Source organism: Oncorhynchus mykiss, chromosome 3 (genome assembly GCF_057628025.1).
Source record: "Oncorhynchus mykiss isolate SJ-2025 chromosome 3, ASM5762802v1, whole genome shotgun sequence".
Lineage (NCBI taxonomy): Eukaryota > Metazoa > Chordata > Actinopteri > Salmoniformes > Salmonidae > Oncorhynchus > Oncorhynchus mykiss.
This window is the reverse complement of record NC_143024.1, coordinates 2,547,577-2,571,944: the sequence shown is the minus strand read 5'-3', so window position 1 is coordinate 2,571,944 and position 24,368 is coordinate 2,547,577. Positions and strand designations below refer to the sequence as shown.

At 49.3% G+C, this 24,368-nt stretch overlaps 1 protein-coding gene across 14 annotated transcripts in view; it reads right to left on the bottom strand.

Moving 5' to 3' along the window:
- The window catches only part of LOC110518716 (neurocalcin-delta A), a 110,867-nt gene that overhangs the window by 47,984 nt on the left and 38,515 nt on the right, over positions 1 to 24,368 (bottom strand). For 2 of the 14 annotated variants that reach the window (XM_090219317.1, XM_090219339.1), the window contains exon 3: positions 15,460 to 15,558. The exons of 9 other annotated variants lie outside the window; for them this stretch is intronic. The gene's annotated coding sequence lies outside the window, so the exon portion shown is untranslated. Of the gene's footprint in view, positions 1 to 15,454; positions 15,729 to 24,368 lie in introns of those variants that run through there. 3 more of the 14 variants (XM_090219312.1, XM_036973026.2, XM_036973037.2) reach the window with 3 other exon arrangements.

The window sequence follows — 24,368 nt, the reverse complement described above, 5'->3', positions numbered from 1 at the left end:
TCTCTCTGATCAGCTGACTGGCCTGTGTCCCTCCCTGCTGTTAGTCTCTCTAATCAGCTGACTGGCCTGTGTCCCTCCCTGCTGTTAGTCTCTCTGATCAGCCGACTGGCCTGTGTCCCTCCCTGCTGTTAGTCTCTCTGATCAGCTTCAGGACCAGCCGACTGGCCTGTGTCCCTCCCTGCTGTTAGTCTCTCTGATCAGCTTCAGGACCAGCCCACTGGCCTGTGTCCCTCCCTGCTGTTAGTCTCCCTGATCAGCTTCAGGACCAGCCCACTGGCCTGTGTCCCTCCCTGCTGTTAGTCTCTCTGATCAGCTGACTGGCCTGTGTCCCTCCCTGCTGTTAGTCTCTCTGATCAGCTGACTGGCCTGTGTCCCTCCCTGCTGTAAGTCTCTCTGATCAGCCGACTGGCCTGTGTCCCTCCCTGCTGTTAGTCTCTCTGATCAGCTGACTGGCCTGTGTCCCTCCCTGCTGTAAGTCTCTCTGATCAGCCGACTGGCCTGTGTCCCTCCCTGCTGTTAGTCTCTCTGATCAGCTTCAGGACCAGTTGACTGGCCTGTGTCCCTCCCTGCTGTTAGTCTCTCTGATCAGCTTCAGGACCAGACCACTGGCCTGTGTCCCTCCCTGCTGTTAGTCTCTCTGATCAGCTTCAGGACCAGCTGACTGGCCTGTGTCCCTCCCTGCTGTTCGTCTCTCTGATCAGCTGACTGGCCTGTGTCCCTCCCTGCTGTTAGTCTCTCTGATCAGCTGACTGGCCTGTGTCCCTCCCTGCTGTTAGTCTCTCTAATCAGCTGACTGGCCTGTGTCCCTCCCTGCTGTTAGTCTCTCTGATCAGCTTCAGGACCAGCTGACTGGCCTGTGTCCCTCCCTGCTGTTAGTCTCTCTGATCAGCTTCAGGACCAGCCCACTGGCCTGTGTCCCTCCCTGCTGTTAGTCTCCCTGATCAGCTTCAGGACTAGCCCACTGGCCTGTGTCCCACCTTGCTGTTAGTCTCTCTGATCAGCTGACTGGCCTGTGTCCCTCCCTGCTGTTAGTCTCTCTGATCAGCTGACTGGCCTGTGTCCCTCCCTGCTGTAAGTCTCTCTGATCAGCCGACTGGCCTGTGTCCCTCCCTGCTGTTAGTCTCTCTGATCAGCTGACTGGCCTGTGTCCCTCCCTGCTGTAAGTCTCTCTGATCAGCCGACTGGCCTGTGTCCCTCCCTGCTGTTAGTCTCTCTGATCAGCTTCAGGACCAGTTGACTGGCCTGTGTCCCTCCCTGCTGTTAGTCTCTCTGATCAGCTTCAGGACCAGACCACTGGCCTGTGTCCCTCCCTGCTGTTAGTCTCTCTGATCAGCTTCAGGACCAGCTGACTGGCCTGTGTCCCTCCCTGCTGTTCGTCTCTCTGATCAGCTGACTGGCCTGTGTCCCTCCCTGCTGTTAGTCTCTCTGATCAGCTGACTGGCCTGTGTCCCTCCCTGCTGTTAGTCTCTCTGATCAGCTGACTGGCCTGTGTCCCTCCCTGCAGTTAGTCTCTCTGATCAGCTTCAGGACCAGCCAATTGGCCTGTGTCCCTCCCTGCTGTTAGTCTCTCTGATCAGCTTCAGGACCAGCCCACTGGCCTGTGTCCCTCCCTGCTGTTAGTCTCTCTGATCAGCTGACTGGCCTGTGTCCCTCCCTGCTGTTAGTCTCTCTGATCAGCTGACTGGCCTGTGTCCCTCCCTGCTGTTAGTCTCTCTGATCAGCTTCAGGACCAGCCCACTGGCCTGTGTCCCTCCCTGCTGCTCCTCTGTAGCTCTGACAAAACTTGTGTCATCTTTCCTCTGAGAGGACAACTCCCCGCTGGCCAGCGCATGCTAGACCAACCCAGCTGAGCACACACACAAACACACACACACACACACACACACAGAGCCCCAACCCACTGACACACACCCCTATCTCCCCAGACAGGGGAGAATCAATGAGAGTGAGTCATTGTGGGGAGGGTAAAGAGAGTGAGTCATTGTGGGGGGGTAAAGAGAGTGAGTCATTGTGGGAGGGGTAAAGAGAGAGTCATTGTGGGGGGGTAAAGAGAGAGTCATTGTGGGGGGGGGGTAAAGAGAGAGTCATTGTGGGGGGGTAAAGAGAGAGTCATTGTGGGGGAGTAAAGAGAGTGAGTCATTGTGGAGGGGTAAAGAGAGTGAGTCATTGTGGGGAGGGTAAAGAGAGTGAGTCATTGTGGGGGGGTAAAGAGAGAGTCATTGTGGGGGGGTAAAGAGAGTGAGTCATTGTGGGAGGGGTAAAGAGTCATTGTGGGGAGGGTAAAGAGAGTGAGTCATTGTGGGGGGGTAAAGAGAGAGTCATTGTGGGGGGGTAAAGAGAGAGTCATTGTGGAGGGGTAAAGAGAGAGTCATTGTGGGGGGGTAAAGAGAGAGTCATTGTGGGGGGGTAAAGAGAGAGTCATTGTGGGGGGGTAAAGAGAGTGAGTCATTGTGGGGGGGTAAAGAGAGAGTCATTGTGGGGGGGTAAAGAGAGTGAGTCATTGTGGAGGGGTAAAGAGAGTGAGTCATTGTGGGAGGGGTAAAGAGTCATTGTGGGGGGGGATAAAGAGTCATTGTGGGGAGGGTATGGAGAGTGAGTCATTGTGGGGGGGTAAAGAGAGTGAGTCATTGTGGGGGGGTAAAGAGAGTGAGTCATTGTGGAGGGGTAAAGAGAGTGAGTCATTGTGGGAGGGGTAAAGAGTCATTGTGGGGGGGATAAAGAGTCATTGTGGGGAGGGTATGGAGAGTGAGTCATTGTGGGGGGGTAAAGAGAGTGAGTCATTGTGGGGAGGGTAAGATTGGGGAGATTCACCTACTGCTCACCTCTTGGCAACAGCACAATGGTGATGTTATTACAGACACTGACCCTGTCTCTCTCAGCTCATTCACCGTCAAGCCACTAACAGCTCGTCTGATCACAGACAAATCACCTTGTTCCTCAAAAAGAACAGACATGGAAACAACCAGATATTCACAGCCCAGTCAGCTGTACAACACCACAGCCCAGTGAGCTGTACAACATCAGACATTCACAGCCCAGTGAGCTGTACAACATCAGACATTCACAGCCCAGTCAGCTGTACAACATCAGACATTCACAGCCCAGTCAGCTGTACAACACCACAGCCCAGTCAGCTGTACAACATCAGACATTCACAGCCCAGTCAGCTGTACAACACCACAGCCCAGTCAGCTGTACAACATCAGACATTCACAGCCCAGTCAGCTGTACAACACCACAGCCCAGTCTGCTGTACAACACCACAGCCCAGTCAGCTGTACAACACCACAGCCCAGTAAGCTGTACAACACCACAGCCCAGTAAGCTGTACAACACCACAGCCCAGTCAGCTGTACAACATCACAGCCCAGTCAGCTGTACAACATCACAGCCCAGTCAGCTGAACAACATCACACATTCACAGACCAGTCAGCTGTACAACATCACAGCCCAGTAAGATGTACAACATCAGGAGATTCATACAGATTCATACAGATGTAGATTCATACAGATTCATACAGATGGAGATCCATACAGATTCATACAGATGGAGATCCATACAGATTCATACAGATGGAGGTCCATACAGATTCATACAGATGGAGGTCCATACAGATTCATACAGATGGAGATTCATACATATTCATACAGATGAAGATTCATACAGATGGAGATTCATACAGATTCATACAGATGGAGATTCATATAGATGGAGATTCATACATTCATACAGATGGAGATTCATACAGATGGAGATTCATACAGATGGAGAGTCGTACAGATTCATACAGATGGAGATTCATACAGATGGAGATTCATATAGATGGAGATTCATACAGATTCATACAGATTACTACAGATGGAGATTCATACAGATGGAGATTCATACAGATTCATACAGATGGAGATTCATACAGATGGAGATCCATACAGATTCATACAGATGGAGATCCATACAGATTCATACAGATGGAGATCCATACAGATTAATATCCATACAGATTAATACAGATGGAGATTCATACAGATGGAGATTCATACAGATGGGACCAAAACAGCACAGAGAAATACCAGAAAGCAACCTGGAACCAAAATATTATAATACTCTTAGATAACTTTCTGGATAGCACATCCACTCTCAGTGAAGAAGGCATCAATCTAGCAGAACAAAACATTAAACCTTGACAAAGTACAGGCTCAATGAGCACAGCCTTGCTATTGAGAAGGGAAGACACGGGAAAACCTGGCTCCCTGTAGAGGAAAGGCTGTGTAACCACAGCACAACCCGAGACAGAGATGCATTTCCTGACAAAATGTTTATTTTTGATATTTTTTAAATGAATCAATTAGAGTGTAATTTCCCCAAATTTGAAACCCTTCCTCAAGGTTTCAAAGACCTTGATGAATGAAGACAGGCTACCCGTCCTGTTGGGGGAGGGATAGGCTACCCGTCCTGTTGGGGGAGGGATAGGCTACCCGTCCTGTTGGGGGAGGGACAGGCTACCCGTCCTGTTGGGGGAGGGACAGGCTACCCGTCCTGTTGGGGGAGTGATAGGCTACCCGTCCTGTTGGGGGAGGGACAGGCTACCCGTCCTGTTGGGGGAGGGACAGGCTACCCGTCCTGTTGGGGGAGGGATAGGCTACCCGTCCTGTTGGGGGAGGGATAGGCTACCCGTCCTGTTGGGGGAGGGATAGGCTACCCGTCCTGTTGGGGGAGGGATAGGCTACCCCTCCTGTTGGGGGAGGGATAGGCTACCCCTCCTGTTGGGGGAGGGATAGGCTACCCCTCCTGTTGGGGGAGGGATAGGCTACCCGTCCTGTTGGGGGAGGGATAGGCTACCCGTCCTGTTGGGGGAGGGACAGGCTACCCGTCCTGTTGGGGGAGGGACAGGCTACCCGTCCTGTTGGGGGAGGGACAGGCTACCCGTCCTGTTGGGGGAGGGATAGGCTACCCGTCCTGTTGGGGGAGGGATAGGCTACCCGTCCTGTTGGGGGAGGGACAGGCTACCCGTCCTGTTGGGGGAGGGATAGGATACCTGTCCTGTTGGGGGAGGGATAGGATACCCGTCCTGTTGGGGGAGGGATAGGATACCCGTCCTGTTGGGGGAGGGACAGGCTACCCGTCCTGTTGGGGGAGGGACAGGCTACCCGTCCTGTTGGGGGAGGGACAGGCTACCCGTCCTGTTGGGGGAGGACGCACAGAGCTGTGGGTTGGCAGAGCACTACATAGCTGCCTGTCATAAGATGGACAGTGTCTGACAGACCAACCATGTCCTCTATGTGGGTTGGTAGAGCACTACGTTGCTGCCTGCTATAGGATGAGGGACAGTGTCTGACAGACCAACCATGTCCTCCATGCTCATTGATCAAAGTGCAGTTATTGTTTTGATGACAAAGCTGTCATCAAGGCAAAGGGTGGCTCCTTTGAAGAATCTCAAGTATAAACAGATATTTTGAATTGTTGAACTTTTTTGGTAACTACATGATTCCATATGTGTTATTTCATAGTTTTGATGTCTTCACTATTATTCTACAATGTAGAAAATAGTAGAAATAAAGAAAAACCCTTGAATGAGAAGGTGGTCCAAACATTTGACTGTACATTGTTACGGCATGCCAATAAAGCTAATAGAATTGAACTTAATTCAATTGAGTGACAGACAGAGATAAAAAAAAACATTTATTTTTTACCAAGGACAAATTCTTATTTACAATGACGGCCTAGGAACAGTGGGTTAACTGGTCTAGGAACAGTGGGTTACCTGGTCTAGGAACAGTGGGTTAACTGGTCTAGGAACAGTGGGTTAACTGGTCTAGGAACAGTGGGTTAACTGGTCTAGGAACAGTGGGGTTAACTGGTCTAGGAACAGTGGGGTTAACTGGTCTAGGAACAGTGGGGTTAACTGGTCTAGGAACAGTGGGTTAACTGGTCTAGGAACAGTGGGTTAAATACCTTGTTCAGGGGCAGAACAACAGATTTGTACCTTGTCAACTCGGGGATTTGATCTAGCAACCTTTCGGTTACAAGTCCAACGCTCTAACCACTAGGCTACCTGCCGCCCCAGATACAGACAGAGATACATACAGAGAAAGAGATGCATACAGAGAGACTGAGATAGAGAGAGACCAATCTCCAAGTTAACCCCTTTGCTTCTCCCTCCAAAGGGCCTCTTCATGCCGGTGCGGTGCAGAGACAGAGAGCTTGTATTTCCACAGCCAGGTTTCACAACAGGAAGAGAGGCTCCGTTGTGACTGCAGTGAGTGGCCCATTACAAATCAACACATTTGGAGCTGGTTAAACTGGAATGAAAGAGATGAACCGACCAAAAGTGTCACTTGTTTCTCCCGTCGTTAGTCAACCGTTGTTTACTGTCCATCTAAGTAACCCTCTTTAAAAACGTCTTGTGGGAAACATACACTTCAATGAGGTGAGCTCACACGTTCCTGTGTCGTCCAGACAGCGACACACAGACAGCTGGACAGTGACATGTCATCATCACGGACGTGCATTACCCATAGAGAAACAGCAGCATTACATTCCACTGGGAGATGAGGGCTTTTAGCTGAGGATTATCATCATTATCATCTCAAACTACCTCAACGTCATCTCAGAGGATTAGACCCCAGGTCAACAGTCTACATCCTAAACTACCTCAATATCATAGAGGAATGGAACCAGCTCATCAGTCTACATCCTAAACTACCTCATCAGAGTAATGGACCCACCTCATCAGTCTACATCCTTAACTACCTCAGAGGAATGGACCCAACTCATCAGTCTACATCCTAAATGACCTCAACGTAATCTCAGAGGATTAGACCCCAGGTCAACAGTCTACATCCTAAACTACCTCAATATCATCTCAGAGGATTAGACCCCAGGTCAACAGTCTACATCCTAAACTACCTCAATATCATCTCAGAGGATTAGACCCCAGGTCAACAGTCTACATCCTAAACTACCTCAATATCATCTCAGAGGATTAGACCCCAGGTCAACAGTCTACATCCTAAACTACCTCAATATCATCTCAGAGGATTAGACCCCAGGTCAACAGTCTACATCCTAAACTACCTCATCAGAGGAATGAACCCAGTTTATCAGTCTACATCCTAAACTACCTCATCAGAGGAATGGACCCAGCTCATCAGTCTATATCCTAAACTACCTCATCATCAGAGTAATGGTCCCAGCTCATCAGTCTACATCCTAAACTACCTCATCATCAGAGTAATGGTCCCAGCTCATCAGTCTACATCCTAAACTGCCTCATCATCAGAGTAATGGTCCCAGCTCATCAGTCTACATCCTAAACTACCTCATCAGAGGAATGAACCCAGTTTATCAGTCTACATCCTAAACTACCTCATCAGAGGAATGGACCCAGCTCATCAGTCTATATCCTAAACTACCTCATCATCAGAGTAATGGTCCCAGCTCATCAGTCTACATCCTAAACTACCTCATCAGAGGAATGAACCCAGTTTATCAGTCTACATTCTAAACTACCTCATCAGAGGAATGAACCCAGTTTATCAGTCTACATTCTAAACTACCTCATCAGAGGAATGGACCCAGCTCATCAGTCTATATCCTAAACTACCTCATCATCAGAGTAATGGACCCAGTTTATCAGTCTACATTCTAAACTACCTCATCAGAGTAATGGACCCAGCTCATCAGTCTATATCCTAAACTACCTCATCATCAGAGTAATGGACCCAGCTCATCAGTCTACATCCGAAACTACCTCATCATCAGAGTAATGGACCCAGCTCATCAGTCTACATCCTAAACTACCTCATCAGAGGAATGAACCCAGTTTATCAGTCTACATCCTAAACTACCTCATCAGAGGAATGGACCCAGCTCATCAGTCTATATCCTAAACTACCTCATCATCAGAGTAATGGACCCAGTTTATCAGTCTACATTCTAAACTACCTCATCAGAGTAATGGACCCAGCTCATCAGTCTATATCCTAAACTACCTCATCATCAGAGTAATGGACCCAGCTCATCAGTCTACATCCGAAACTACCTCATCATCAGAGTAATGGACCCAGCTCATCAGTCTACATCCTAAACTACCTCATCAGAGGAATGAACCCAGTTTATCAGTCTACATCCTAAACTACCTCATCAGAGGAATGGACCCAGCTCATCAGTCTATATCCTAAACTACCTCATCATCAGAGTAATGGTCCCAGCTCATCAGTCTACATCCTAAACTACCTCATCAGAGGAATGAACCCAGTTTATCAGTCTACATTCTAAACTACCTCATCAGAGGAATGAACCCAGTTTATCAGTCTACATTCTAAACTACCTCATCAGAGTAATGGACCCAGCTCATCAGTCTATATCCTAAACTACCTCATCATCAGAGTAATGGACCCAGTTTATCAGTCTACATTCTAAACTACCTCATCATCAGAGTAATGGACCCAGCTCATCAGTCTACATCCGAAACTACCTCATCATCATAGAGTAATGGACCCAGCTCATCAGTCTACATCCTAAACTACCTCATCATAGAGGAATGGACTCAGTCTACATCCTAAACTACTTCAATATCATCTCAGAGGATTAGACCCCAGGTCAACAGTCTACATCCGAAACTACCTCATCATCATAGAGGAATGGACCCAGCTCATCAGTCTATATCCTAAACTACCTCATCATCAGAGTAATGGACCCAGTTTATCAGTCTACATTCTAAACTACCTCATCAGAGTAATGGACCCAGCTCATCAGTCTACATCCGAAACTACCTCATCATCATAGAGTAATGGACCCAGCTCATCAGTCTACATCCTAAACTACCTCATCCTAGAGGAATGGACTCAGTCTACATCCTAAACTACTTCAATATCATCTCAGAGGATTAGACCCCAGGTCAACAGTCTACATCCGAAACTACCTCATCATCATAGAGGAATGGACCCAGCTCATCAGTCTATATCCTAAACTACCTCATCATCAGAGTAATGGTCCCAGCTCATCAGTCTACATCCTAAACTACCTCATCAGAGTAATGGACCCAGCTCATCAGTCTACATCCTAAACTACCTCATCAGAGTAATGGACCCAGCTCATCAGTCTATATCCTAAACTGCCTCATCATCAGAGTAATGGACCCAGTCTATATCCTAAACTACCTCATCATCAGAGTAATGGACCCAGCTCATCAGTCTATATCCTAAACTGCCTCATCATCAGAGTAATGGACCCAGTCTATATCCTAAACTACCTCATCAGAGTAATGGACCCAGCTCATCAGTCTACATCCTAAACTACCTCATCATCAGAGTAATGGACCCAGCTCATCAGTCTACATCCTAAACTACCTCATCATCAGAGTAATGGACCCAGTCTACATCCTAAACTACCTCATCAGAGTAATGGACCCAGCTCATCAGTCTATATCCTAAACTACCTCATCATAGTAATGGACCCAGTCTACATCCTAAACTACCTCATCATAGTAATGGACCCAGCTCATCAGTCTACATCCTAAACTACCTCATCATCAGAGTATTTATTTTATTTTTTATTTTTATTTCACCTTTATTTAACCAGGTAGGCTAGTTGAGAACAAGTTCTCATTTGCAACTGCGACCTGGCCAAGATAAGGCATAGCAGTGTGAACAGACAACACAGAGTTACACATGGAGTAAACAATTAACAAGTCAATAACACAGTAGAAAAAAGGGGAGTCTATATATACATTGTGTGCAAAAGGCATGAGAAGGTAGGCAAATAATTACAATTATGCAGATTAACACTGGAGTGATAAATGATCAGATGGTTATGTAAAGGTAGAGATAGAGATATTGGTGTGCAAAAGAGCAGAAAAATAAATAAATAAAAACAGTATGGGGATGAGGTAGGTGAAAATGGGTGGGCTATTTACCAATAGACTATGTACAGCTGCAGCGATCGGTTAGCTGCTCAGATAGCAGATGTTTGAAGTTGGTGAGGGAGATAAAAGTCTCCAACTTCAGCGATTTTTGCAATTCGTTCCAATCACAGGCAGCAGAGAACTGGAACGAAAGGCGGCCAAATGAGGTGTTGGCTTTAGGGATGATCAGTGAGATACACCTGCTGGAGCGCGTGCTACGGATGGGTGTTGCCATCGTAACCAGTGAACTGAGATAAGGCGGAGCTTTACCTAGCATGGACTTGTAGATGACCTGGAGCCAGTGGGTCTGGCGACGAATATGTAGCGAGGGCCAGCCGACTAGAGCATACAAGTCGCAGTGGTGGGTGGTATAAGGTGCTTTAGTGACAAAACGGATGGCACTGTGATAGACTGCATCCAGTTTGCTGAGTAGAGTGTTGGAAGCAATTTTGTAGATGACATCGCCGAAGTCGAGGATCGGTAGGATAGTCAGTTTTACTAGGGTAAGTTTGGCGGCGTGAGTGAAGGAGGCTTTGTTGCGGAATAGAAAGCCGACTCTTGATTTGATTTTCGATTGGAGATGTTTGATATGGGTCTGGAAGGAGAGTTTAGAGTCTAGCCAGACACCTAGGTACTTATAGATGTCCACATATTCAAGGTCGGAACCATCCAGGGTGGTGATGCTGGTCAGGCGTGCGGGTGCAGGCAGCGAACGGTTGAAAAGCATGCATTTGGTTTTACTAGCGTTTAAGAGCAGTTGGAGGCCACGGAAGGAGTGCTGTATGGCATTGAAGCTCGTTTGGAGGTTAGATAGCACAGTGTCCAAGGACGGGCCGGAAGTATATAGAATGGTGTCGTCTGCATAGAGGTGGATCAGGGAATCGCCCGCAGCATGAGAAACATCATTGATATATACAGAGAAAAGAGTCGGCCCGAGAATTGAACCCTGTGGCACCCCCATAGAGATTGCCAGAGGACCGGACAGCATGCCCTCCGATTTGACACACTGAACTCTGTCTGCAAAGTAATTGGTGAACCAGGCAAGGCAGTCATCCGAAAAACCGAGGCTACTGAGTCTGCCGATAAGAATACGGTGATTGACAGAGTCGAAAGCCTTGGCAAGGTCTATGAAGACGGCTGCACAGTACTGTCTTTTATCGATGGCGGTTATGATATCGTTTAGTACCTTGAGCGTGGCTGAGGTACACCCGTGACCGGCTCGGAAACCAGATTGCACAGCGGAGAAGGTACGGTGGGATTCAAGATGGTCAGTGATCTGTTTGTTGACTTGGCTTTCGAAGACCTTAGATAGGCAGGGCAGGATGGATATTGGTCTGTAACAGTTTGGGTCCAGGGTGTCGCCCCCTTTGAAGAGGGGGATGACTGCGGCAGCTTTCCAATCCTTGGGGATCTCAGACGATATGAAAGAGAGGTTGAACAGGCTGGTAATAGGGGTTGCGACAATGGCGGCGGATAGTTTCAGGAATAGAGGGTCCAGATTGTCAAGCCCAGCTGATTTGTACGGGTCCAGGTTTTGCAGCTCTTTCAGAACATCTGCTATCTGGATTTGGGTAAAGGAGAACCTGGAGAGGCTTGGGCGAGTAGCTGCGGGGGGGGGGGAGCTGTTGGACGAGGTTGGAGTAGCCAGGCGGAAGGCATGGCCAGCCGTTGAGAAATGCTTGTTGAAGTTTTCGATAATCATGGATTTATCGGTGGTGACCGTGTTACCTAGCCTCAGTGCAGTGTAGAGTAATGGACCCAGCTCATCAGTCTACATCCTAAACTACCTCATCATCATAGAGGAATGGACCCAGCCCATCAGTCTACATCCTAAACTACCTCATCATCAGAGTAATGGACCCAGCTCATCAGTCTACATCCTAAACTACCTCATCATCATAGAGGAATGGACCCAGCCCATCAGTCTACATCCTAAACTACCTCATCATCAGAGTAATGGACCCAGCTCATCAGTCTACATCCTAAACTACCTCATCATCAGAGTAATGGACCCAGTCTACATCCTAAACTACCTCATCAGAGAAATGGACCCAGCTCATCAGTCTACATCCTAAACTACCTCATCAGAGTAATGGACCCAGTCTACATCCTAAACTACCTCATCATCAGAGTAATGGACCCAGCTCATCAGTCTACATCCTAAACTACCTCATCATCAGAGTAATGGACCCAGCTCATCAGTCTACATCCTAAACTGCTGTACTAAGTTGACTACAACAGAGATGGAGAACAAGAGGAAAAGATAAAGCGAGGGAGAAGAGAACATGTCTTCCCCCCCCCCCCCCCCTCTCTCTAACCCCAGCCCCATGTCGTGTCTGTAGAGGAGATATGTAACCCCCCCCCCCCCCTCTTTATCTCTGGTCCCTACAGGCTGTTGGATTCTCCCTCCCTCTCTCTCTAACCCCAGCCCCATGTCGTGTCTGTAGAGGAGATATGTAACCCCCCCCCTCTCTCTCTAACCCCAGCCCCATGTCGTGTCTGTAGGGGAGATATGTAACCCCCCCCCCCCCCTCTCTCTCTAACCCCAGCCCCATGTCGTGTCTGTAGAGGAGATATGTAACCCCCCCCCCCCCTCTCTCTCTAACCCCAGCCCCATGTCGTGTCTGTAGGGGAGATATGTAACCCCCCCCCTCTTTATCTCTGGTCCCCACAGGCTGTTGGATTCTCTCCCTCCCTCCCTCTCTTCCTCCCCACACCCACTTAAAACCCCATTCCCTCCTCTGAGGCAGCTGCTTGCCCCCTGTACTCCCCCCTCTAACCTCAATCCCTCCATTACTCCTACACCACAGTCCTCCAGGGGCATTACTCCTACACCACAGTCCTCCAGGAGCATTACTCCTACACCACAGTCCTCCAGGAGCATTACTCCTACACCACAGTCCTCCAGGAGCATTACTCCTACACCACAGTCCTCCAGGAGCATTACTCCCACACCACAGTCCTCCAGGAGCATTACTCCCACACCACAGTCCTCCAGGGGCATTACTCCTACACCACAGTCCTCCAGGAACATTACTCCTGCACCACAGCCCTCCAGGAGCATTACTCCTACACCACAGTCCTCCAGGGGCATTACTCCTACACCACAGTCCTCCAGGAGCATTACTCCTGCACCACAGCCCTCCAGGAGCATTACTCCTGCACCACAGCCCTCCAGGAGCATTACTCCTACACCACAGTCCTCCAAGAGCATTACTCCTACACCACAGTCCTCCAGGAGCATTACTCCTACACCACAGCCCTCCAGGAGCATTACTCCTACACCACAGTCCTCCAGGAGCATTACTCATACACCACAGCATTACACTCCTACATTACTTCTAACCCTAACCCCCTCTTTCCAACAGTATTCTAACCCCCTCTAACCAACAGTATTCTAACCCCCTCTATCCAACAGTATTCTAACCCCATCTATCCAACAGTATTCTAACCCCTTCTAACAGTATTCTAACCCCCTCTATCCAACAGTATTCTAACCCCCTCTAACAGTATTCTAACCCCCTCTACCAAACAGTATTCTAACCACCTCTATCCAACAGTATTCTAACCCCTTCTAACCGACAGTATTCTAACCCCCTCTAACCGACAGTATTCTAACCCCCTCTAACCGACAGTATTCTAACCCCCTCGGACCGACAGTATTCTAACCCCCTCTAACCGACAGTATTCTAACCCCCTCGGACCGACAGTATTCTAACCCCTTCTAACCAACAGTATTCTAACCCCTTCTAACCGACAGTATTCTAACCCCCTCGGACCGACAGTATTCTAACCCCCTCGGACCGACAGTATTCTAACCCCCTCGGACCGACAGTATTCTAACCCCCTCGGACCGACAGTATTCTAACCCCCTCTAACCAACAGTATTCTAACCCCCTCCAACAGTATTCTAACCCCCTCCAACAGTATTCTAACCCCCTCCAACAGTATTCTAACCCCCTCCAACAGTATTCTAACCCCCTCCAACAGTATTCTAACCCCCTCCAACAGTATTCTAACCCCCTCCAACAGTATTATAACCCCCCTCTATCCAACAGTATTCTAACCCCCCTATATCCAACATTATTCTAACCCCCTCTATCCAACAGCATTCTAACCCCCTTTATCCAACAGTATTCTAACCCCCCTATATCCAACAGTATCCTAACCCCCCTCTATCCAACAGTATTCTAACCCCCTCTATCCAACAGTATTCTAACCCCCTCTATCCAACAGTATTCTAACCCCCTCTATCCAACAGTATTCTAACCCCCCTCTATCCAACAGTATTCTAACCCCCTCTATCCAACAGTATTCTAACCCCCTCTATCTCACAGTATTCTAACCCCCTCTAACCAACAGTATTCTAACCCCCTCTAACCAACAGTATTCTAACCCCCTCTAACCAACAGTACTCTAAACCCCTCTAACCAACAGTACTCTAAACCCCTCTAACAGTATTCTAACCCCCTCTAACAGTATTCTAACCCCCTATAACAGTATTCTAACCCCCTCTAACACCCCCTCCAACAGTATTCTAACCCCCTCAAACAGTATTCTAACCCCCTCCAACAGTATTCTAACCCCCTCCAACAGTATTCTAACCCCCTCTAACACCCCCTCCAACAGTATTCTAACCCCCTCCAACAGTATTCTAACCCCCTCCAACAGTATTCTAACCCCCTCCAACAGTATTCTAACCCCCTCCAACAGTATTCTAACCCCCTCCAACAGTATTCTAACCCCCTCTAACAGTATTCTAACCCCCTCTAACCAACAGTATTCTAACCCCCTCTAACAAACAGTATTCTAACCCCCTCTAACCAACAGTATTCTAACCCCCTCTAACCAACAGTATTCTAACCCCCTCTAACCAACAGTACTCTAACCCCCTCTAACACTATTCTAACCCCCTCTAACAGTATTCTAACCCCCTCTAACCAACAGTACTCTAACCCCCTCTAACCAACAGTACTCTAACCCCCTCTAACAGTATTCTAACCCCCTCTAACAGTATTCTAACCCCCTCTAACAGTATTCTAACCCCCTCTAACAGTATTCTAACCCCCTCTAACCAACAGTACTCTAACCCCCTTTATCCAACAGTATTCTAACCCCCTCTAACAGTATTCTAATCCCCTCTATCCAACAGTATTCTACAACCCTCTAACCAACAGTACTCTAACCCCCTCTAACAGTATTCTAACCCCCTCTAACAGTATTCTAACCCCCTCTAACAGTATTCTAACCCCCTCTAACAGTATTCTAACCCCCTCTAACAGTATTCTAACCCCCTCTAACAGTATTCTAACTCCTCAGTCTCTGGACTCATGGGAAAGTAACATTTCATAACCCTTCACAGTTCCTTACTCAAACCAACACAATGCAAATGTTCTGCCGACTGTTGCCTGTGGTCAATCCTGCAGCTCTCACAACATTGCAAAAGCCATATGAGAAGTGTGTGTTGCCGAGATTAAAATAATATAGCAAATCATTTAAAACAGAAACAACCGGTTTCTCACACAAAAAGACAAGACCAGAGATCTTACCTCACCTGGTGTGTAGTAACGTAGGTCTGTTAACAGTCCATAATCCAACAGGTCCTATGTTTGCAGAGTGTCAGCTACAGGCAGCAGTGACAACAGGAGAGGATCTAGCTGACAGAACAGAGAAAGAGGCTCGACGAGACACCAGGCAGAAGTGACAACAACTAGCGACTTCCCAACACCCAAGAAGAAGAAGAGACTCTCACAAGCCCCCACAGCTGCTAACTGAAATGTCTGAGCAAAGCTGTTCACCCAAACTCTGCCTCCTCTCCTCTCTGACGTCAAACCCCCGGTGGGGTCACATGACACGGTTCTATGAAAGGCGTTGCCCTGGTAACAGTAGAACACAGGGAGGGGCGGGAGCTACTGCTGAAAGCGTTTTCAATAGGTCGTCTATAACACAGCAGCAGCCAGGGCTGGGAAATACACTCTACAAGTCTTGTCAGCAGCACAGAGAGACGACAGACACGTGTTAACATCAACCCTGCAGAGTTTCAAAGGTCTCCTTTTAAACTGGACAACAGAGCTGAGTCACCTGGAAAAAGAGGGAAGGGGGTTTGGGTTTAGGTCACTCCATTTTCCATACTATACGCAGTCTGATCTTCTCAGCTAACTACTGAACCACACGCAGTCTGATCTTCTCAGCTAACTACTGAACCACACGCAGTCTGATCTTCTCAGCTAACTACTGAACCACACGCAGTCTGATCTTCTCGGCTAACTACTGAACCACACGCAGTCTGATCTTCTCAGCTAACTACTGAACCACACGCAGTCTGATCTTCTCAGCTAACTACTGAACCACACGCAGTCTGATCTTCTCAGCTAACTACTGAACAACACGCAGTCTGATCTTCTCGGCTAACTACTGAACCACACGCAGTCTGATCTTCTCAGCTCACTACTGAACCACACGCAGTCTGATCTTCTCAGCGAACTACTGAACCACACGCAGTCTGATCTTCTCGGCTAACTACTGAACCACACGCAGTCTGATCTTCTCAGCTAACTACTGAACCACACGCAGTTTGATCTTCTCGGCTAACTACTGAACCACACGCAGTCTGATCTTCTCAGCTAACTACTGAACAACACGCAGTCTGATCTTCTCGGCTAACTACTGAACCACACGCAGTTTGATCTTCTCGGCTAACTACTGAACCACACGCAGTCTGATCTTCTCAGCTAACTACGGAACCACACGCAGTCTGATCTTCTCAGCTAACTACTGAACCACACGCAGTCTGATCTTCTCAGCTAACTACGGAACCACACGCAGTCTGATCTTCTCAGCTAACTACGGAACCACACGCAGTCTGATCTTCTCAGCTAACTACTGAACCACACGCAGTCTGATCTTCTCAGCTGAGGGGTGAGGGGTCGGGACATGCCTGAACTACAGCCCAACACTGTTCATGTAGAGGTACTGCTGCCAGACACTGGTCTGGTCCTGGGACATGACTGAACTACAGCCCAACACTGGCTATTCATGTAGAGGTACTGCTGCTAGACACTGGTCTGGTCCTGGGACATGACTGAACTACAGCCCAACACTGGCTATTCATGTAGAGGTACTGCTGCTAGACACCGGTCTGGTCCTGGGACATGACTGAACTACAGCCCAACACTGGCTATTCATGTAGAGGTACTGCTGCTAGACACTGGTCTGGTCCTGGGACATGCCTGAACTACAGCCCAACACTGGCTATTCATGTAGAGGTACTGCTGCTAGACACCGGTCTGGTCCTGGGACATGCCTGAACTACAGCCCAACACTGGCTATTCATGTAGAGGTACTGCTGCTAGACACCGGTCTGGTCCTGGGACATGACTGAACTACAGACCCAACACTATTCATGTAGAGGTACTGCTGCCAGACACTGGTCTGGTCCTGGGACATGACTGAACTACAGCCCAACACTGGCTATTCATGTAGAGGTACTGCTGCTAGACACTGGTCTGGTCCTGGGACATGCCTGAACTACAGACCCAACACTGGCTATTCATGTAGAGGTACTGCTGCTAGACACTGGTCTGGTCCTGGGACATACCTGAACTACAGACCCAACACTGTTCATGTAGAGGTACTGCTGCTAGACACCGGTCTGGTCCTGGGACATGACTGAACTACAGCCCAACACTGTTCATGTAGAGGTACTGCTGCTAGACACTGGTCTGGTCCTGGGACATGACTGAACTACAGACCCAACACTGTTCATGTAGAGGTACTGCTGCTAGACACTGGTCTGGTCCTGGGACATGACTGAACTACAGCCCAACACTGTTCATGTAGAGGTACTGCTGCTAGACACCGGTCTGGTCCTGGGACATGACTGAACTACAGCCCAACACTGGCTGTTCATGTAGAGGTACTGCTGCTAGACACTGGTCTGGTCCTGGGACATGACTGAACTACAGACCCAACACTGTTCATGTAGAGGTACTGCTGCTAGACACCGGTCTGGTCCTGGGACATACCTGAACTACAGCCCAACACTGGCTATTCATGTAGAGGTACTGCTGCTAGACACCGGTCTGGTCCTGGGACATACCTGAACTACAGACCCAACACTGGCTATTCATGTAGAGGTACTGCTGCTAGACACCGGTCTGGTCCTGGGACATGACTGAACTACAGCCCAACACTGGCTGTTCATGTAGAGGTACTGCTGCTAGACACTGGTCTGGTCCTGGGACATACCTGAACTACAGCCCAACACTGTTCATGTAGAGGTACTGCTGCTAGACACTGGTCTGGTCCTGGGACATGACTGAACTACAGCCCAACACTATTCATGTAGAGGTACTGCTGCTAGACACCGGTCTGGTCCTGGGACATACCTGAACTACAGACCCAACACTGGCTGTTCATGTAGAGGTACTGCTGCTAGACACTGGTCTGGTCCTGGGACATGCCTGAACTACAGCCCAACACTATTCATGTAGAGGTACTGCTGCTAGACACCGGTCTGGTCCTGGGACATGACTGAACTACAGCCCAACACTGGCTATTCATGTAGAGGTACTGCTGCTAGACACCGGTCTGGTCCTGGGACATGACTGAACTACAGCCCAACACTGTTCATGTAGAGGTACTGCTGCTAGACACCGGTCTGGTCCTGGGACATGACTGAACTACAGCCCAACACTATTCATGTAGAGGTACTGCTGCTAGACACCGGTCTGGTCCTGGGACATGACTGAACTACAGCCCAACACTGGCTATTCATGTAGAGGTACTGCTGCTAGACACTGGTCTGGTCCTGGGACATACCTGAACTACAGACCCAACACTGTTCATGTAGAGGTACTGCTGCTAGACACCGGTCTGGTCCTGGGACATGACTGAACTACAGCCCAACACTGGCTATTCATGTAGAGGTACTGCTGCCAGACACCGGTCTGGTCCTGGGACATGACTGAACTACAGCCCAACACTGGCTGTTCATGTAGAGGTACTGCTGCTAGACACCGGTCTGGTCCTGGGACATGCCTGAACTACAGACCCAACACTGGCTATTCATGTAGAGGTACTGCTGCCAGACACCGGTCTGGTCCTGGGACATACCTGAACTACAGCCCAACACTGTTCATGTAGAGGTACTGCTGCCAGACACCGGTCTGGTCCTGGGACATACCTGAACTACAGCCCAACACTGTTCATGTAGAGGTACTGCTGCCAGACACCGGTCTGGTCCTGGGACATACCTGAACTACAGACCCAACACTGGCTATTCATGTAGAGGTACTGCTGCCAGACACTGGTCTGGTCCTGGGACATGCCTGAACTACAGCCCAACACTGGCTATTCATGTAGATGTACTGCTGCTAGACACCGGTCTGGTCCTGGGACATACCTGAACTACAGCCCAACACTGTTCATGTAGAGGTACTGCTGCTAGACACCGGTCTGGTCCTGGGACATGCCTGAACTACAGTCCAACACTGGCTATTCATGTAGAGGTACTGCTGCTAGACACCGGTCTGGTCCTGGGACATGACTGAACTACAGACCCAACACTGTTCATGTAGAGGTACTGCTGCTAGACACTGGTCTGGTCCTGGGACATGACTGAACTACAGTCCAACACTGTTCATGTAGAGGTACTGCTGCTAGACACCGGTCCTGGTGAGGGGTTGGGACATGACTGAACTACAGCCTCCGATTGGCTTTCTAAAACCACAGGGATCTCGTCCTCCGATTGGAGTTCTAAAACCACAGGGATCTCGTCCTCCGATTGGCTTTCTAAAACCACAGGGATCTCGTCCTCCGATTGGCTTTCTAATACCACAGGGATCTCGTCCTCCGATTGGCGTTCTAAAACCACAGGGATCTCGTCCTCCGATTGGCTTTCTAAAACCACAGGGATCTCGTCCTCCGATTGGCTTTCTAAAACCACAGGGATCTCGTCCTCCGATTAGCTTTCTAAAACTACAGGGATCTCGTCCTCCGATTGGCTTTCTAAAACCACAGGGATCTCGTCCTCCGATTGGCTTTCTAAAACCACAGGGATCTCGTCCTCCGATTGGCTTTCTAAAACCACAGGGATCTCGTCCTCCGATTGGCGTTCTAAAACCACAAGGATCTCGTCCTCCGATTGGCTTTCTAAAACAAATACTGTATGTTGGTGTTGTCTACCCCAGACAGCTACATGTTGGTGTTGTCTACCCCAGACAGCTACATGTTGGTGTTGTCTACCCCAGACAGATACATGTTGGTGTTGTCTACCCCAGACAGCTACATGTTGGTGTTGTCTACCCCAGACAGATACATGTTGGTGTTGTCTACCCCAGACAGCTACATGTTGGTGTTGTCTACCCCAGACAGCTACATGTTGGTGTTGTCTACCCCAGACAGCTACATGTTGGTGTTGTCTACCCCAGACAGCTACATGTTGGTGTTGTCTACCCCAGACAGCTACATGTTGGTGTTGTCTACCCCAGACAGCTACATGTTGGTGTTGTCTACCCCAGACAGCTACATGTTGGTGTTGTCTACCCCAGACAGATACATGTTGGTGTTGTCTACCCCAGACAGATACATGTTGGTGTTGTCTACCCCAGACAGCTACATGTTGGTGTTGTCTACCCCAGACAGCTACATGTTGGTGTTGTCTACCCCAGACAGCTACATGTTGGTGTTGTCTACCCCAGACAGCTACATGTTGGTGTTGTCTACCCCAGACAGCTACATGTTGTCTACCCCAGACAGATACATGTTGTCTACCCCAGACAGATACATGTTGGTGTTGTCTACCCCAGACAGATACATGTTGGTGTTGTCTACCCCAGACAGCTACATGTTGGTGTTGTCTACCCCAGACAGCTACATGTTGGTGTTGTCTACCCCAGACAGCTACATGTTGGTGTTGTCTACCCCAGACAGCTACATGTTGGTGTTGTCTACCCCAGACAGATACATGTTGGTGTTGTCTACCCCAGACAGCTACATGTTGGTGTTGTCTTCCCCAGACAGCTACATGTTGTCTACCCCAGACAGCTACATGTTGGTGTTGTCTACCCCAGACAGCTACATGTTGGTGTTGTCTACCCCAGACAGCTACATGTTGGTGTTGTCTACCCCAGACAGCTACATGTTGGTGTTGTCTACCCCAGACAGCTACATGTTGGTGTTGTCTACCCCAGACAGCTACATGTTGGTGTTGTCTACCCCAGACAGCTACATGTTGGTGTTGTCTACCCCAGACAGCTACATGTTGGTGTTGTCTACCCCAGACAGCTACATGTTGGTGTTGTCTACCCCAGACAGCTACATGTTGGTGTTGTCTACCCCAGACAGCTACATGTTGGTGTTGTCTACCCCAGACAGCTACATGTTGGTGTTGTCTACCCCAGACAGCTACATGTTGGTGTTGTCTACCCCAGACAGCTACATGTTGGTGTTGTCTACCCCAGACAGCTACATGTTGGTGTTGTCTACCCCAGACAGCTACATGTTGGTGTTGTCTACCCCAGACAGCTACATGTTGGTGTTGTCTACCCCAGACAGATACATGTTGGTGTTGTCTACCCCAGACAGCTACATGTTGGTGTTGTCTACCCCAGACAGATACATGTTGTCTACCCCAGACAGATACATGTTGGTGTTGTCTACCCCAGACAGATAAATGTTGGTGTTGTCTACCCCAGACAGATAAATGTTGGTGTTGTCTACCCCAGACAGATACATGTTGGTGTTGTCTACCCCAGACAGCTACATGTTGGTGTTGTCTACCCCAGACAGCTACATGTTGGTGTTGTCTACCCCAGACAGATACATGTTGGTGTTGTCTACCCCAGACAGCTACATGTTGGTGTTGTCTACCCCAGACAGCTACATGTTGGTGTTGTCTACCCCAGACAGCTACATGTTGGTGTTGTCTACCCCAGACAGATACATGTTGGTGTTGTTGGCTCAGGGGTTTCTGGGACACGCTGCATTCAAATAATACACAAAACAAAAGAGTGATGGCACTTCAGGCGGGGGGATATTTTGGGGTCAACCCCCCTCTCTGTCCCCATCCCCCTACCCAGAGACTGTGTATAGGGACAACTATAGAACCGCTACTTCCATATAAGTGATTTGAATAGAAGAATAGCATCTGTTGGCCTGCTGAATAGAGGGAATGGGGCCAGGGCAGAGGGGTGAGGAAGGAGAGAGAGAAAAAAGGAGGGAAAATGCTTGTTAAAGGCCATACTAGGACAAATGAGAGAGCTTCCTCTACTCTGCTGGAACAGCTGGACAGAAATAGGACCAGGCAGAGAGGGGCTCCCGGACCAGGCAGAGAGGGGATCCCGGACCAGGCAGAGAGGGGCTCCCGGACCAGGCAGAGAGGGGCTCCCGGACCAGGCAGAGCGGGGCTCCCGGACCAGGCAGAGCGGGGCTCCCGGACCAGGCAGAGCGGGGCTCCTGGACCAGGCAGAGCGGGGCTCCCGGACCAGGCAGAGAGGGGATCCCGGACCAGGCAGAGCGGGGCTCCCGGACCAGGCAGAGCGGGGCTCCCGGACCAGGCAGAGCGGGGCTCCCGGACCAGGCAGAGCGGGGCTCCCGGACCAGGCAGAGCGGGGCTCCCGGACCAGGCAGAGCGGGGCTCCCGGACCAGGCAGAGCGGAGCTCCCGGACCAGGCAGAGCAGGGCTGCTGCTGGGATTAAATGGATCTGAAGATCCAGAGACAGTGGGAACTGCAGAGAGAGATAAAGGCTAGAGACAGTGGAAACCGCAGAGAGAGAGAGATAAAGACTAGAGACAGTGGAAACCGCAGAGAGAGAGAGATAAAGACTAGAGACAGTGGGAACTGCAGAGAGAGATAAAGACTAGAGACAGTGGGAACTGCAGAGAGATAAAGGCTAGAGACAGTGGAAACCGCAGAGAGATAAAGACTAGAGACAGAGGGAACTGCAGAGAGAGATAAAGACTAGAGACAGTGGGAACCGCAGAGAGAGATAAAGGCTAGAGACAGTGGGAACTGCAGAGAGAGATAAAGGCTAGAGACAGTGGGAACTGCAGAGAGAGATAAAGGCTAGAGACAGTGGGAACTGCAGAGAGAGATAAAGGCTAGAGACAGTGGGAACTGCAGAGAGATACAGGCTAGAGACAGTGGGAACTGCAGAGAGAGATAAAGGCTAGAGACAGAGGGAACTGCAGAGAGAGGTAAAGGCTAGAGACAGTGGGAACTGCAGAGAGAGATAAAGGCTAGAGACAGTGGGAACTGCAGAGAGATAAAGGCTAGAGACAGTGGGAACTGCAGAGAGATAAAGGCTAGAGACAGTGGGAACTGCAGAGAGAGATAAAGGCTAGAGACAGTGGGAACTGCAGAGAGAGATAAAGGCTAGAGGCAGTGGGAACTGCAGAGAGATAAAGGCTAGAGACAGTGGGAACTGCAGAGAGAGATAAAGGCTAGAGACAGTGGGAACTGCAGAGAGAGATAAAGGCTAGAGACAGTGGGAACTGCAGAGGGATAAAGGCTAGAGACAGTGGGAACTGCAGAGAGATAAAGGCTAGAGGCAGTGGGAACTGCAGAGAGAGATAAAGACTAGAGACAGTGGGAACTGCAGAGAGAGATAAAGGCTAGAGACAGTGGGAACTGCAGAGAGAGATAAAGGCTAGAGACAGTGGGAACTGCAGAGAGAAACAGGCTAGAGACAGTGGGAACTGCAGAGAGAGATAAACGCTAGAGACAGTGGGAACCGCAGAGAGAGATAAAGGCTAGAGACAGTGGGAACTGCAGAGAGATACAGGCTAGAGACAGTGGGAACTGCAGAGAGATAAAGGCTAGAGACAGTGGGAACTGCAGAGAGAGATAAAGGCTAGAGACAGTGGGAACTGCAGAGAGAGATAAACGCTAGAGACAGTGGGAACCGCAGAGAGAGATAAAGGCTAGAGACAGTGGGAACTGCAGAGAGATACAGGCTAGAGACAGTGGGAACTGCAGAGAGATAAAGGCTAGAGACAGTGGGAACTGCAGAGAGAGATAAAGGCTAGAGACAGTGGGAACTGCAGAGAGATACAGGCTAGAGACAGTGGGAACTGCAGAGAGAGATAAACGCTAGAGACAGTGGGAACCGCAGAGAGAGATAAAGGCTAGAGACAGTGGGAACTGCAGAGAGATACAGGCTAGAGACAGTGGGAACTGCAGAGAGAGATAAAGGCTAGAGACAGTGGGAACTGCAGAGAGATACAGGCTAGAGACAGTGGGAACTGCAGAGAGATACAGGCTAGAGACAGTGGGAACTGCAGAGAGAGATAAACGCTAGAGACAGTGGGAACCGCAGAGAGAGATAAAGGCTAGAGACAGTGGGAACTGCAGAGAGATACAGGCTAAAGACAGTGGGAACTGCAGAGAGAGATAAAGGCTAGAGACAGTGGGAACCGCAGAGAGATAAAGGCTAGAGACAGTGGGAACCGCAGTGCGAGAG